The 13,758-nt window shown below is 39.5% G+C and overlaps 1 pseudogene; it reads left to right on the forward strand.

Moving 5' to 3' along the window:
• Positions 1-10,429: 10,429 nt before the first annotated feature.
• Positions 10,430-12,117, forward strand: LOC120107964 (annotated as a pseudogene).
• Positions 12,118-13,758: the final 1,641 nt, after the last annotated feature.

A 13,758-nucleotide genomic window follows, 5' to 3' on the forward strand; every position in this document is an offset into this window, starting at 1 on the left:
ATATCACCTCGATCGATGATCTCTCAAATCAGGTGGTAGCGACGTAGAATATGCTTGGTCCGCTGATGTGCTTTGGGTTCTCTTGCTTGAGCTATGGCCCCAGTATTGTCACAAAATACAGGCACTGGACCATCAATGGAGGGTGTCACTCCAAGCTCGGTGATGAACTTCCGCAACCATACAGCTTCCTTGGCGGCATCAGATGCTGCGATATATTCTGCTTCACATGTAGAATCTGCCACTGTATGCTGCTTGGAACTCTTCCAGCAGATGGCCCCACCCTTAAGAGTGAAGATATATTCTGACACGCTCTTGCTATCATCTTGATCTGACTGAAAACTTGAATCAGTATATCCCTCAAGTTTTAAGTCAGAATCACCATAGACAAGCCACTGATCTTTAGTATTTCTCAAATACTTAAGGATGGTTTTTACAACCTTCCAGTGGTTGCTACCTGGATCAGACTGGTATCTGCTCACTACTCCTAGTGAGTATGCCACGTCTGGTCTAGTACATGTCATGGCATACATTATAGATCCCACTGCCGAAGCATATGGAATTCTATCCATACTCTCTCTTTCTTGAGGGGTTGTCGGACAATCCCTTTTAGAGAGATTATTTCCATGGCCCATCGGAAGATAGCCTTTCTTGGAATTAATCATGCTGAACCTCTTCAGTATAGTATCAATGTATGTGGATTGGGATAATCCAAGCAATCTTCTAGATCTATCTCTATAGATCTTCATCCCTAGGATGTAAGATGCTTCTCCCAAATCCTTCATGGCAAATTGAGATGATAGCCAAACCTTTATTCCTTGTAATGCAGGAATGTCATTCCCGATTAAAAGAATGTCATCCACAAACAAAATAAGGAATATAATAACTGAACCATTTGCCCATTTATAAATGCAAGGTTCCTCTTCATTCTTAATGAAGCCATATGTTTTGATAACCTTATCAAAACGTATATTCCAACTCCGTGAAGCTTGCTTTAATCCATAAATGGATTTTTGAAGCTTGCACACTTTAGACTCATCTGCAGATGTAAAACCTTCAGGTTGTATCATATACACTTCCTCTTCTAAATCTCCATTTAGAAATGCGGTCTTTACATCCATTTGCCAGACTTCATAGTCTAAATGTGCTGCTGTCGCAAGCACAATCCGAATGGACTTGAGCATTGCCACAGGAGAAAACGTCTCGTCATAGTCAATACCATAACGTTGACGATAACCCTTGGCAACCAAACGGACTTTATAGGTCTCTACCTTTTCGTCTGCGCCCCGTTTCCTTTTGAATATCCACTTACACCCTATGGATTTAATTCCTTCGGGTGGGTCAACTAATGTCCAAACATCATTGACCTTCATGGATTCCATTTCGGATTGCATGGCTCCAAGCCATTTATCAGAGTCATACCTCTGCATTGCATCCATATATGTGATCGGATCCTCATCGTTTTCATCAAGTTCGATAGGATCCCCATCCCGGACTAAGAAACCGTAGTATCTGTCCGGCTGACGTGGTACTCTACCCGATCGCCTTAATGGTGCATCTAATATGGGTTCTGGATCTGATCTAATCAAATCCGACTCAACTGGTTCAGTAGATGGTGTCGGATCTTCTACATGTTAAACTTCTCTAAGCTCAACATTAGAGCTATTTGTTCCTTCACCAAGGAATTCCTTTTCTAAGAAAATTGCTCTATTGCTTACGAACAACTTTTGTTCTTCAGCAAAGTAGAAGTAATATCCTTTAGTTTCTTTAGGGTAACCAACAAAGAAACATTTGTCAGACTTGGGTTCAAGTTTGTCTGTCTTCAAACGTTTGACGTACGCCGGACACCCCCAAATCCTAAGGTGAGAGAGCATCGGCTTACGTCCAGTCCACATCTCATGTGGTGTTTTATTTACAGACTTACTTGGAACCTTATTTAGAATATAGCAGGCTGACTCAAGAGCATATCCCCAAAAGGATATGGGCAGATTAGCAAACCCCATCATGGATCGAACCATGTCTAACAGAGTTCGATTTCTCCTTTCTGACACACCATTATATTGTGGTGTACCAGGAGGAGTCCATTGAGAGAGAATCCCATTTTCTCCTAGATATGTCAAAAATTCACTGGAGAGGTATTCACCTCCTCGATCTGATCGAAGAGTTTTAATACTCTTTCCAGTTTGTTTTTCTACTTCATTACGATATAATTTGAACATTTCAAATGATTCAGATTTATGTCTCATTAAATAGACATAACCATACCTAGAAAGGTCGTCTGTAAACGTAATGAAATATGAATACCCACCTCTAGCATCTGTGCTCATTGGCCCACATACATCAGAATGTACAAGGGTCAATAAATCACTGGCTCGTTCACCTTTTCCGGTAAAAGGTGATTTGGTCATTTTACCAAGAAGACATGATTCACAGGTTGTCAATGATTCACAATCATTAACATCAAGGATTCCCTCTTTACTTAACCTGTTCATCCTATTCTTGTTAATATGACCTAGCCTATGATGCCAAAGGTAGACATCCGTGACATTATCTATTCTAGGGCGCTTATTGGATTTATACATTACATGAACAGGCTGTGACAAAATGTAAATGCCATTACTCAGAATTCCATTCATTACAATAATACCATTCCAAATGACATTGCAATAATCCTTTTTTATTGATATTTCATAACCATTTTTGGCCAAAAGGCCTACAGAAATGATATTCAATAGAAAACTTGGACAATAGTGACAATCACTAACGACATTTACATGAGAGCTGAATTCAAGTTTAAGAATTCCTAAAGCTAGAACTGGAACTGGTCTTCCATCTCCAGCATTCAGGAACCTTTCTCCTTCTTCAAACCTCTTACTGACTTGTAGGCCCTGCAACGAATTGCAAATATTAAAAGGACTACCGGTATCCAATACCCAGGTCGAATTATCACAAATAGAAAAATTGCAAGGTGTTATCATATAAGTACCTTGATTGGCAACTGATTGCCCACTTTTCTTAGGCCGGTTCGGATCGAGGGATGCAATGTAAAGAGGACAGTTCCTCTTCCAATGTCCTTGCTTCTTGCAGAAGAAGTACTCCGCCTTGCTCTGATCAGCCTTTTTATTCTTTTTCTGACTAGGCTGAGCATGGTGCACCTGTTTCTTTTGGATTTTATTTTTCTTTTTTCCTTTCTTAAAGGAGCGACCCTTGGATGAACCTCCCACTAAATTCACCGTCTTCTTAAGAAGTTGGTGATCATTCTCAAACGTCTGTAGTAACCCCAACAATTGGTGATAATTCACTACAGGTTTCGTCATACGAAAATGAGTGAGAAAAGGACGGTATGATCCAGGCAATGAGTTTAGTATGGCATCCTTTCCCAATTGATCATGAAGGGGAAAGCCAAGAGAGCTTAGACGCTCGATCAACTCAATCATGTACAGTACATGATCAGTTACCGAGGTCCCATCTTTCATTCGGGCGGTGAAGATGGCACAACTAGTTTTGTGCCTCTCAACGTCGTCAGGAACGCCGAATGATTCATTCAACACTTGAATAATATCTTCCGGCTGCGTATTCTCAAAACGCCTACTAAACTCATCACTCATTGCTGCCAACATGATGCATCGAACAGTGATCCGGTCACTGAGCCACTTCTGATAAGTGTCTCTGGCCGATCTTGATGCATTAGCAGCGGGCTGCTCAGGTGCTTGATCCGTTATCACATAAAGGATCCTCTCATGCTCTAGCACTATTTTCAGTTTCCTATGCCAATTATTGAAATTTGGACCAGTCAACTTGTCATTGTCCAACAATGAGCGAAGTGATAAATTAGTGGCCATTTCTGCATAAAAAGAAAATTTGGCTATTAGTATATGAATTGACTAAACACAGTAGACTTGGACTTTAGTCTAAAGATATTCCCACTATTTTATACAAATTGGTAGCCTCTACCTCTAATTCGAAAAATTACTCCTAATTCTTTAGTAGGCACTAGAACCCAATAGATCCCATATAGGCCCGAGTGTGGCTCGGCCAACCCATATGCACCTATTGGTAGGTTCTTAACCAATTGCTTCACCAAGCAACTTCTAGTGATGATTTTGCCCTAGGTTTTCCGGCAGGCGTGTGGCGCCTCCACCGAATACCCTAGTCAGATCCAACCATTAAATGATAGGGTTAAGTCTAATCAGCTAATAGACGACCAAGCCCGAGTGTGGCTCGGCTCACCTGACCGCCTATTGAAGGTACACTTAACTCATCATATATTGAATGACAATTCCAATGCTTGATAAGTACCAGGCGTGTGGCGCCTCCAATAATTATCAAAATATTGGACCCATTATCACCCAACTTAATGGGAGGCTATGACCTAGTTATCTCCATAACCATTTCATTTTAAGGACCTAATAATTTTAGAGGATTTCATAATTAGGATAGATGAGAAGATCCGGTTAGTCTAATTTCTCCCACTGACTTCACCAAATCAGATTAGACTCAAACCGGTTAAGGAGACACCTAAATCAGTCATACTGATTTTCCTTAAGGCATGGGCTAACTCGAATCATTAAGTGATCCAATCAAAATGTGATTGACCATGTCGGCCAGGTAAGTGAGATCGGTGGAAGGGATATGCCATTAACTCGACAAAGACGAATCAGTGCGAGTAGCTCCCAATTAAAAACCACCGGTCAAAACTGCCAAACTTACCTTAGACACCGACTGGTTAATCAATTTCGATTTGATTACTCAAATGACTCGGGCTACCCTCTGAGCCTAAATCAAGTTCCATCTTGGTCTAATCAAAGACATGGAATTGATCAATCTACAACTATTGTATTTAACCTAGAGTTTTCTTGACCTAATCTAGTTACTACTTAATTAGATTTGATCAATTAACTCTAATTAGACCATATTTGATTCTAACCTTAGGTCTAACCCAATCCTAAGAACTTGATTCAAGCTAACCCATATGCCCAAAGAATTATGCAATGTCAATTAATTGAGTTACAATTCTATTTCATTACACTTAATTCTCAATTAAGTTTAGACTTATGAAAGTTTTGATCATTGCATATTTCTTTTTAATTACATATTAATTACAATCTTTCAGTTCTTAAAACACATTTTCAGATCTGAGTTTTTGTAATTAATCACATGTAATCAGATTTAATTCATGTTTAAGTCATTATGTTTTATGTTCATGCATCACATATACATAACAACATGAATTAATACAAACAACATACATCTTATGTATTTATTTTTTTCACTTTTATTTTCAGATCTGATTTGTTCATTAAAATCAGAGATCATATGAATCATAAACTTTATTTAGATCTAATCTAAACAATATTATGATTTCAGATTTATTCATGTTACTAATCCTAACACAAACATGCATCATATGCATCCAAAATTTCAGATCTACTTAATCATGCATAATCAGCAATTAAATCAATCATAAAAAGCACTTTAGATCTAATCTAAATATGTTAATGATTTCAGATTTAATTGCAAGAATTAAAATATAAAAGTTTAAACATAAACCTGGCTCTGATACCACTGAAAGTGGATCCTAGGTTCTTCGGTGTTTAGCATGCCTGAATTTTTTTTTTTTTTTTTGAAAACCATGGCTGAACTTGATCGGGTTGCCTACGTACCCCTTCATAAGGGGGATCAAGCCATACGTAGTTCTTTTTAAGTTTTAAAACGCAGCATAAAAAACCGAATCAAACAATTTAATTCATGCATGCTTACAAGATCAAATCTAGAAATCAGCACCTTAAGAACACATAGGATTATGCCGAAATCGTTTAAACAATTATGCTAAAACTTTTTATGCATGATTAACTATCAGATCTGAAACTTAAGAACTCTATTCCAATTAATCTCCGAATATCCATCGAATGGATTCTGGAGATATCTCCGTGAGGAGCCCCAAAAGAGGGTAAAACCTCGGAGAATTGGACCTAGACCTTGACACCATAATAAATGATTAATGCTAGATTAATACTTTTTATAATGGATGAAAGTTGTGAATCTGAATTCTTGACTTCACAGCCACGCACACGAATGGCCTCTACGAGAAAGTACACGCGAAGTCCTAAAGGATCTTCTTCCGCAACAGTGCTAGCAGCTGCAGAACACTTGAAAGCTGAAATCTGCCCGCCGGGATTCATCAACTCTTGATCAATCATCTTGAAGCAGATAGAGATGAGGTTTGTAAGAAAAGTAGAGGACTCAGATCTGATCTTGAATCTTCTAGATATTCACCTTGAAAACCCTATCTAAAATGGAGAAGAAGAGGAGGAGGAGGCGGGTGAGGAAGAAGGCCTGCAATGGATGTGTTTTTGGTGCCCATGTTTGACCCCTTTTAATGGCCTCCGAATTTTCATTCAAAATTCGAAATTTATTTTCAGAAAACCTCTTTTAGTTGGCACATGCAAAGGAATAGGAACAACCCAAATCAGATCTCAACCAAATCTGATTTAAATTCAAATTTTAAAACACAATGTGCAAGAGGGAAGGAATTTGAAATCCATGCAGCAAGGTAAAACACTTCATAATTTCGAAATCACCTCTTGAAATTCGAATTTAATCCATTCAAAAACTCAGACGCCACCTTGGCTGATGGTTTGAGTGATTAAAATCATTTAACACATTGCTTAATGTTTGAATTTAAATTCAAATAACAAACAATGTCGCCATGTGTCAAGCAATGGGTCCATGTGCCATGCAATAATTTTGGTTTATTTAAAATTCATGAAATCCAATTCTATGTCACCAATAATTGCCACATCATCTGAGCCTAATCCCCTTGGGGTTGCACCTAATCAATTTGGTCAAACCCGAATTAAAAACAAAGCAATTTGGTTGAACCCAATCTAATCAGGTCAGACCCTGATTGAGCTCAAATTGAATCCAATTCAATTTTGGCTCGATGCAAACTCAATCAAATTGAATTATTACTTTGTGTTGGACCTAATTCAATTAGGTAATCCCCAATTAAGAATAAATTAATTTAAAATTAATTTGATCAGCTTAAGTCCTTTTTGGTTCTGACCTAATCCAATCAGGTCAAAACCCTGATTGAGCCCAAACTTGAATCCAATTCAATTTGGCTCATCCTTAGCACAATTACTCAACCAAATTGAGTTTATTAGTAATTTAATTACTAATTAATCCTTCAATAATTACTTTAATTATTTTATAAGATAATTGCCAATCAAATTGACCAAATTACCCCTGAATGATTCTTAATCATTCATCAGCTTTCTTGATCAATCAGGAATCTTCTATGCGTGTGACCTCATAGGTTCGAACCTAAGCCGGTAGTATAGGAATATTTTCTACACTAATCGATGTGACCATCTAGCAATGGTACCCGACGTCCGGATTAGGTCGAATATATGCAAAGCAAAATATTCTGGAACCCTGAACTATGGTTACTGTATAATTCAATCCCTTTGACTCCTAATGCCAGGATGACTTAGAGCTCACTGTCAAACCCTATAATTAGTACAATCCATTATGTGATTAACTTTAGATATCCCGTGACTCCTCACTGGGATTACCCTGGCCAAGGTTTTGTTAAATTAATCACAAGACATTATCTCCTGTTTTCAGGAGGGGTCAATTCCATCTTGACTCACAACTGACTACGCAAGTACTTGACTGCACCCAGTGACCTTCCGTCACTGAATTAGAAATTCAGGTAGTCCCGGTACCAAAGTACAGTGAGTTGCTTGCTAGTCACAGGTTGCGGTCTCAGGTCAAAGGGCCAAACTTATACCCATATCCACTCGGAACATCTCTCGACAGTAGATGCGTTCCGGAATTGGTCACGTTTAGTGAAATGTACTTTCTACACTTCACTTGTGTGGCATACCAGTGTCCTCCACCTCCTTGGTTAAGAGGGACAACCAACGTATATGTCACACAACGACCTAATCTCGATAATGTTTGTCTCCTAGTAACAACTATATCATTTCGTCGCAAAACAAGTTTAAGGACTCAAAGATAAATCCTCCTTTATCATAACATAAGTCCTAAGGACTTCATCATATAAGAGTTCATTTGAAGATGAATGATGAATAATGCCAAAATAACACTTTTTTAAATTTGTCAATTCATTTACAAAATTCAATCATCAATATGCTGACGATTGACATTTAGGATACAAATTCCAACAGAGCCATGTTGGCTTGGTCAAAAAGACTCAAAAACAGGGCATTCACAATGATAACTGAGATAATAGAATCCCTTGGGTGATTCGAACACTTCCATACCTAGACAGGGCTTTGTTTATAGGTCAACAGCATCACAATTATTAGAAATGCAATAACTTGTCTGAAGAATATATTTAGATTCTTTGATCCTGCATAAGTAGCTAAGGTCTACTCAGTGCATAGCGGATATCGAACTAAATATATGCCCGCAAAAAAGTCCACAAAGCTAGTCAAATTGCCAACTCGTTGGCTAACTTTGCAAAAGAGTGACAGCTCCGACCATGACTAGATGGGCAAACTATCCCAATCTTGCGTTTCTCTCTTTTTTGAAATGCATAAAACACCAAATGATTATCACAAATACCCGATGATGTAATCATTAAGTGAAACTCTTGTGAATATTGCAAGAGAGTAGGCCAGAATTTTGTTTTATATAAATCCCGCCCTGAAATAGCTGATCATTTATTTTTACCTTGCAATTTTCTGAGACCTCTCTTGTGCACCATTAAATGACTTCTTTCAGGGGCAATGTAGGACATCTTGGATAAAGCGGAGAAGGGAAGGAACCAGGAAAAGGGTCGATTGGGGCTGTGGGCACAGAAACGGATGCCCGTATTATGTTGGTCTACATGGTGAGAACATAAATGCCCATGTTTTGTTCATACGCAAGCTACAATCAGCTATAACTCTGGTATATATTATTGACCCATTCTATATCATCCTTTTCCAAAGTCAATTGGTGGTTTAACATAATCTTGGAGCTCAAGTTGCTAAAGGTTATAAGTTTCAAACATTTTTTATTTCATTATATTGATCGTAACAAAATTCTTCATAACACCTATATTTATGCATCTTGGATAGGTACAGCTCCTAAGAAAGAAATCACTTACGTTGGCGATTACAAGTCCATGTTCAAGGTGGCAAACATCCTCTATTGACGCTAACTTTGAAAAGGACATCTGGTATACTTTTTTTTCAAAGAAAAGGAAGGGACTATGTCCACCTTTGGTATGCTTATCCACTGGTAATGTCACGCCCCCGGCCTGCGCGGAGCACGTGAGGCACCCCAGTGCCCACGTGGGGACCACATGAGGGGGGAATACGGAACTCTCCTGCCAGATATTGTCCGGTTCCGGAGCTTTACGCAAGCATCCTTTCACCCCTTCCCGGTTTTTATTTTCCACCCAAAATGCGTCTGCAGGATTAGGAAACACCCGCCTCATATGCCCAGGCTCTGGAACGAGTCTTTCCGATGTGGGAGTATTGGGCCTCACAATCCTTCCCACCATCGGACAAGAGCCGTCCTTGGTTCTGATACCAAATGTCACGCCCCCGCCTGCGCGGAGCACGTGAGGCACCCAGTGCCCACGTGGGGGCCACATGAGGGGGGAATACGGGCTCCCCTGCCAGATATTGTCTGGTTCCGGAGCTTCCCGCAAGCGTCCTTTCACCCCTTTCCGGTTTTGTTTTCACCCAAAACGCGTCTGCAGGGTTAGGGAGATACCCGCCTCATATACCCAGGCTCTGGAACGAGTCTTTCCTCCCACATCGGAAAGGACATCTGATATACCTTTTTTCAAGGTGGATACCTTTTAAAAAGGAGTCTTTCAAGGTGGCCAACATCGTCTATTGACGCTAACTTTGAAAAGGACATCTGGTATACCTTTTTTTTCTAAGAAAAGGAAGGGACTATGTCCACCTTTGGCATTGCTTTATCCACTGGTTTGTCATCTAGATCCCTTGTCCATATTGGCAAGAAAAATTTAAAAAATCAACTGAGATTAGTTTATTGCAATAGTGTGAATAACTTTTAGATTAAGCTTGGACATGCGAGGTGACACCAATTCTCATTTGCTCAAAAGCTGTTGCACCAAGGACAAAAGAATGCACTAGGGAATGAAGGATGGCTTATGTCTATCCTCAAATATAACAATCTTTAATATCTTGGATCCCTCCAATAAACCAAGAAAAGTGTGTGAACGCAAACGAAAAGTATGGACTATTTCATGCAAAATTTAGATTCACTCCAAAATTATTTCTAGAGAACAACAAAACCAGCCATGCATGCAAGGTTGTCGTTTTAGTGGTTTAGACATCGACACGTCGGCCGCTTACAAGGAACCAAAATTTTCAAGACGATTATAGAGGAGGACGGTGGAGCTAGGCCTCAGCACCTCTATATAGATGGTGGGCTCCGGTAGATGCGTATCAAGCCTGAGGTATTCTAGTGATAAATCTACTAGAGCTTATTCTCCATGGCATACCAAAGTATTGTTTTAATGGCTGCCGTTGCATTAATCTTTGGAGTCCTCATAGCAACCCCAATCAAGTAATCTCTCTCTCTCTCTCTCTCTCTCTCTCTCTCTCTCTCTCTCTCTCTCTTCTCTCTCTCTCTATAATATAATATATATATATATATATATTATATATATATATATATGTATGTATGTATGTATGTATTTATACATATGTATGTGCATGTATGTATATGTATATGTATATGTATATGTATGCAGCCCTAGATTGAGCCACTTAACTAGCCAATTTACGTACCCTACACCGTTCTTGCCTCGTTTTGCAGAGTATGTTCATCACAGTACAAGTTTTATTGTGACAAAAATGGTAGTGGCGTTCTCCAACTTTCGTTTGGGTTATACAGCCTCTTTCCGCTTTCATTAAGTAGATGGTTTTAAAGTTTTAGCTTAATTGTGTCCAAATATATATAAGTAAAAGCATAAACTTTGTTGCGTTTCAGGAGCACCAACCCATTGGAGTCGCTTATGGAACTCAAGGAAACAAACCTGCCACCACCGAATGAAGTAGTGGATCTGTACAAGTCTAAGAACATCCAAGCAATGAGACTTTATGATCCAAATCAAGCTGTTCTCCAGGCCCTCAAGGGTTCCAACATTCAACTCATGTTAGATGTCCCCAACGCTGATCTACAATCATTAGCTTCTAGCCCATCAGCAGCCAATGACTGGGTGCAGAAAAATGTGAAGGCCTGCTTCCCTGATGTTTCATTTAAATACATTGCAGTTGGTAATCAAGTGATCCCCGGAGATCAAGCTCAGTATGTGCTCCCCCATGAAAAACATCCACTCTGCTTTGTCCTCAGCCGGCCTATCAAACCAAATCAAAGTGACTACTTCAATTGCCACCGGGCGTGAGGTCCTTGAGCAATACTCTCCCCCCTCATCTAGTAGACTCTCTTCTGGTGCATCAACATACTTAGAACCAATCGTTCAATTTTTGGCTAGCAATGGAGCCCCACTCCTAGTAAACTTGTACACCTACAGACATTATATCGGCGATCCGAACCACATCGGGACCAAGTATGCCTTGTTTACTTCCACAGAGACTGTCATAGAAGATGGACAATATAGCTATCAGAACCTCTTTGATACCATAATGGATGCACTTTATGTGGCTTTGGAGAAGCTAGGAGGGTCTAATGTGCCGATCGTCGTGTCGGAGAGTGGTTGGCCGTCGGCTGATGGTTTTGGTGCAACTGTTGACAATGCAAGAACATATAATCAAAATTTGATCAACCATGTTGGCCAAGGCACACCAAGGAGACCTGGAAAGGCTATAGAGGCCTACATATTTGAGATGTTTAATGAGAACCAGAAGCCACAAGGTGCAGAGCAGAACTTTGGGCTGTTCTACCCAGATAAGCAGCCAGTCTACCCTATCAACTTCACTTGAAAATGCGATCGAGAACTATATATCAAGAGTAACACCTAAAATAAACCATTGGAAGCACCGGACTGTCTGGGCTTTTCTTCTTGAACATGTGTACTTGAAATAATCCATGTTAAATAAAGTTCATGTGCTTGGAAGTTTTCATGAACAAATATATCTTCATGTGAGTTATTTTGAAATCATACATTTTATTGAAATGTTTGATTTTTTGTATTAGGCCATCATTTGCCACCTATGCAAATTCTTGTGAGGATTCAAATCCAACACCTCTCCCCACACGGTATGCTGATAAGAGAGCTGTGAATTGTAAGACCCTACAATATCATAGCAAGATCATCTAGTAGCTTTGCTTCTTCAACCGTTCTCATCTCTGCATTCATTCACTCACAAACAGTGAGCTTGCCCCTTGGTACCAAGGTCAAATCAAGTAAAAAAAAAAAAAGTTAATATTTCTGTCCCTCATCTATCAATTTTTCATTTACCAGACAAAGAAACCAACTATTCTTTGTGGCAGGACGAGGTCAGCTAGTTGTCTGATCAGGATCTTAAAAATATTCAGAACCAGGCTGTCACGCCCCGAACCCGGGGCCCGGGGCGCGAGCAGACGCCGCGCACCTACAGGGCGGACCCCGCAGGCACGCAAGGCAGATAAATCAGATTCAACATCAATAACTAAACAAAGATAAATTCCAGTTTTCATATCAAATGTCCACATATATACATAAGACAAAAGAAAATCCATATCTACTAGCTAACTATATCATGATCTCTCCATCCCGTAATCCCTACAATCATATGTCATCACCTGCAAAAATGTAAATAATAGGAGTGAGCTAACAGCTCAGTAGGCAACATCATGCAGTAAAGTCATCATATAACATGTCGTCATATATATAAAAACAACTAAACTCAGGAATCCAAAAATCCACACGATAATCCGTAAACCCGATCCAAGACTCAAAATAACTCAACGCATGACTACGGCCACATCACCCAGTGGCATGGTTACACCGAAGTGCCAATACAACTCTCCGAAGAGCCGCTCCACTGAGCCAACGCACCACTGTGCCGCACCCCCTGGTGCCAAACTCACGCTCCACGAGCTGCTCCGAAGAGCAAAACGCACCCCTGTGCCGCCACTATTCTATCACCGGTGGTCGCGGTGTCGGAACTAGTTCCTCAGTACAAGTCGACAGGGCCAACGTATCATCCCATTGGCGGGGCCTAGACTATAGTCACGCGGATTTTAAAAATCAACAAATCAATTTTCCAACTCAAGTCATGAACAAACTCCCAATAGTACAGTACATAACAGTTCATGAAATTAAATATTAATTTCTAATTCTAACACATAATGCTCATAATAATTTAATAGTTTATGAAATTAAATGCTTAATACTAATTCTAACAATAATGCTAATAATAAATCATAACATCAACATATGCAATGTACATGTTAAAATTCTACTTTAAAGCAATAGGTCACCTACCTGGGATCGCTTAAAAATCCCTGCCACAGATATCACGAACCCCTGGTTAAACATAAATATTAATTATTTAATTAACTAAGAAACATAATTTAAATAATTTTTCAAACCCTTAAACTCCTAAGTTCATGGATCCAAGAATGGGCCCTAAGATCAATCATAGACCCTAAAATCAGAACTCTTTAAACCCAAGTTAATTGTGGCCCAAAACAGATTAGGCCCAATTGAACCAAACTAGATGACAGGTCCAGATCAAATTTCGGGCCCAACCCAAACCAGTTCTGATCAGACCAGATTAGACTCAAGTCAGACTAACCCAAATTTCTGACTCAGATCCA

The sequence above is a fragment of the Phoenix dactylifera genome, unplaced genomic scaffold, assembly GCF_009389715.1.
Source record: "Phoenix dactylifera cultivar Barhee BC4 unplaced genomic scaffold, palm_55x_up_171113_PBpolish2nd_filt_p 001094F, whole genome shotgun sequence".
Lineage (NCBI taxonomy): Eukaryota > Viridiplantae > Streptophyta > Magnoliopsida > Arecales > Arecaceae > Phoenix > Phoenix dactylifera.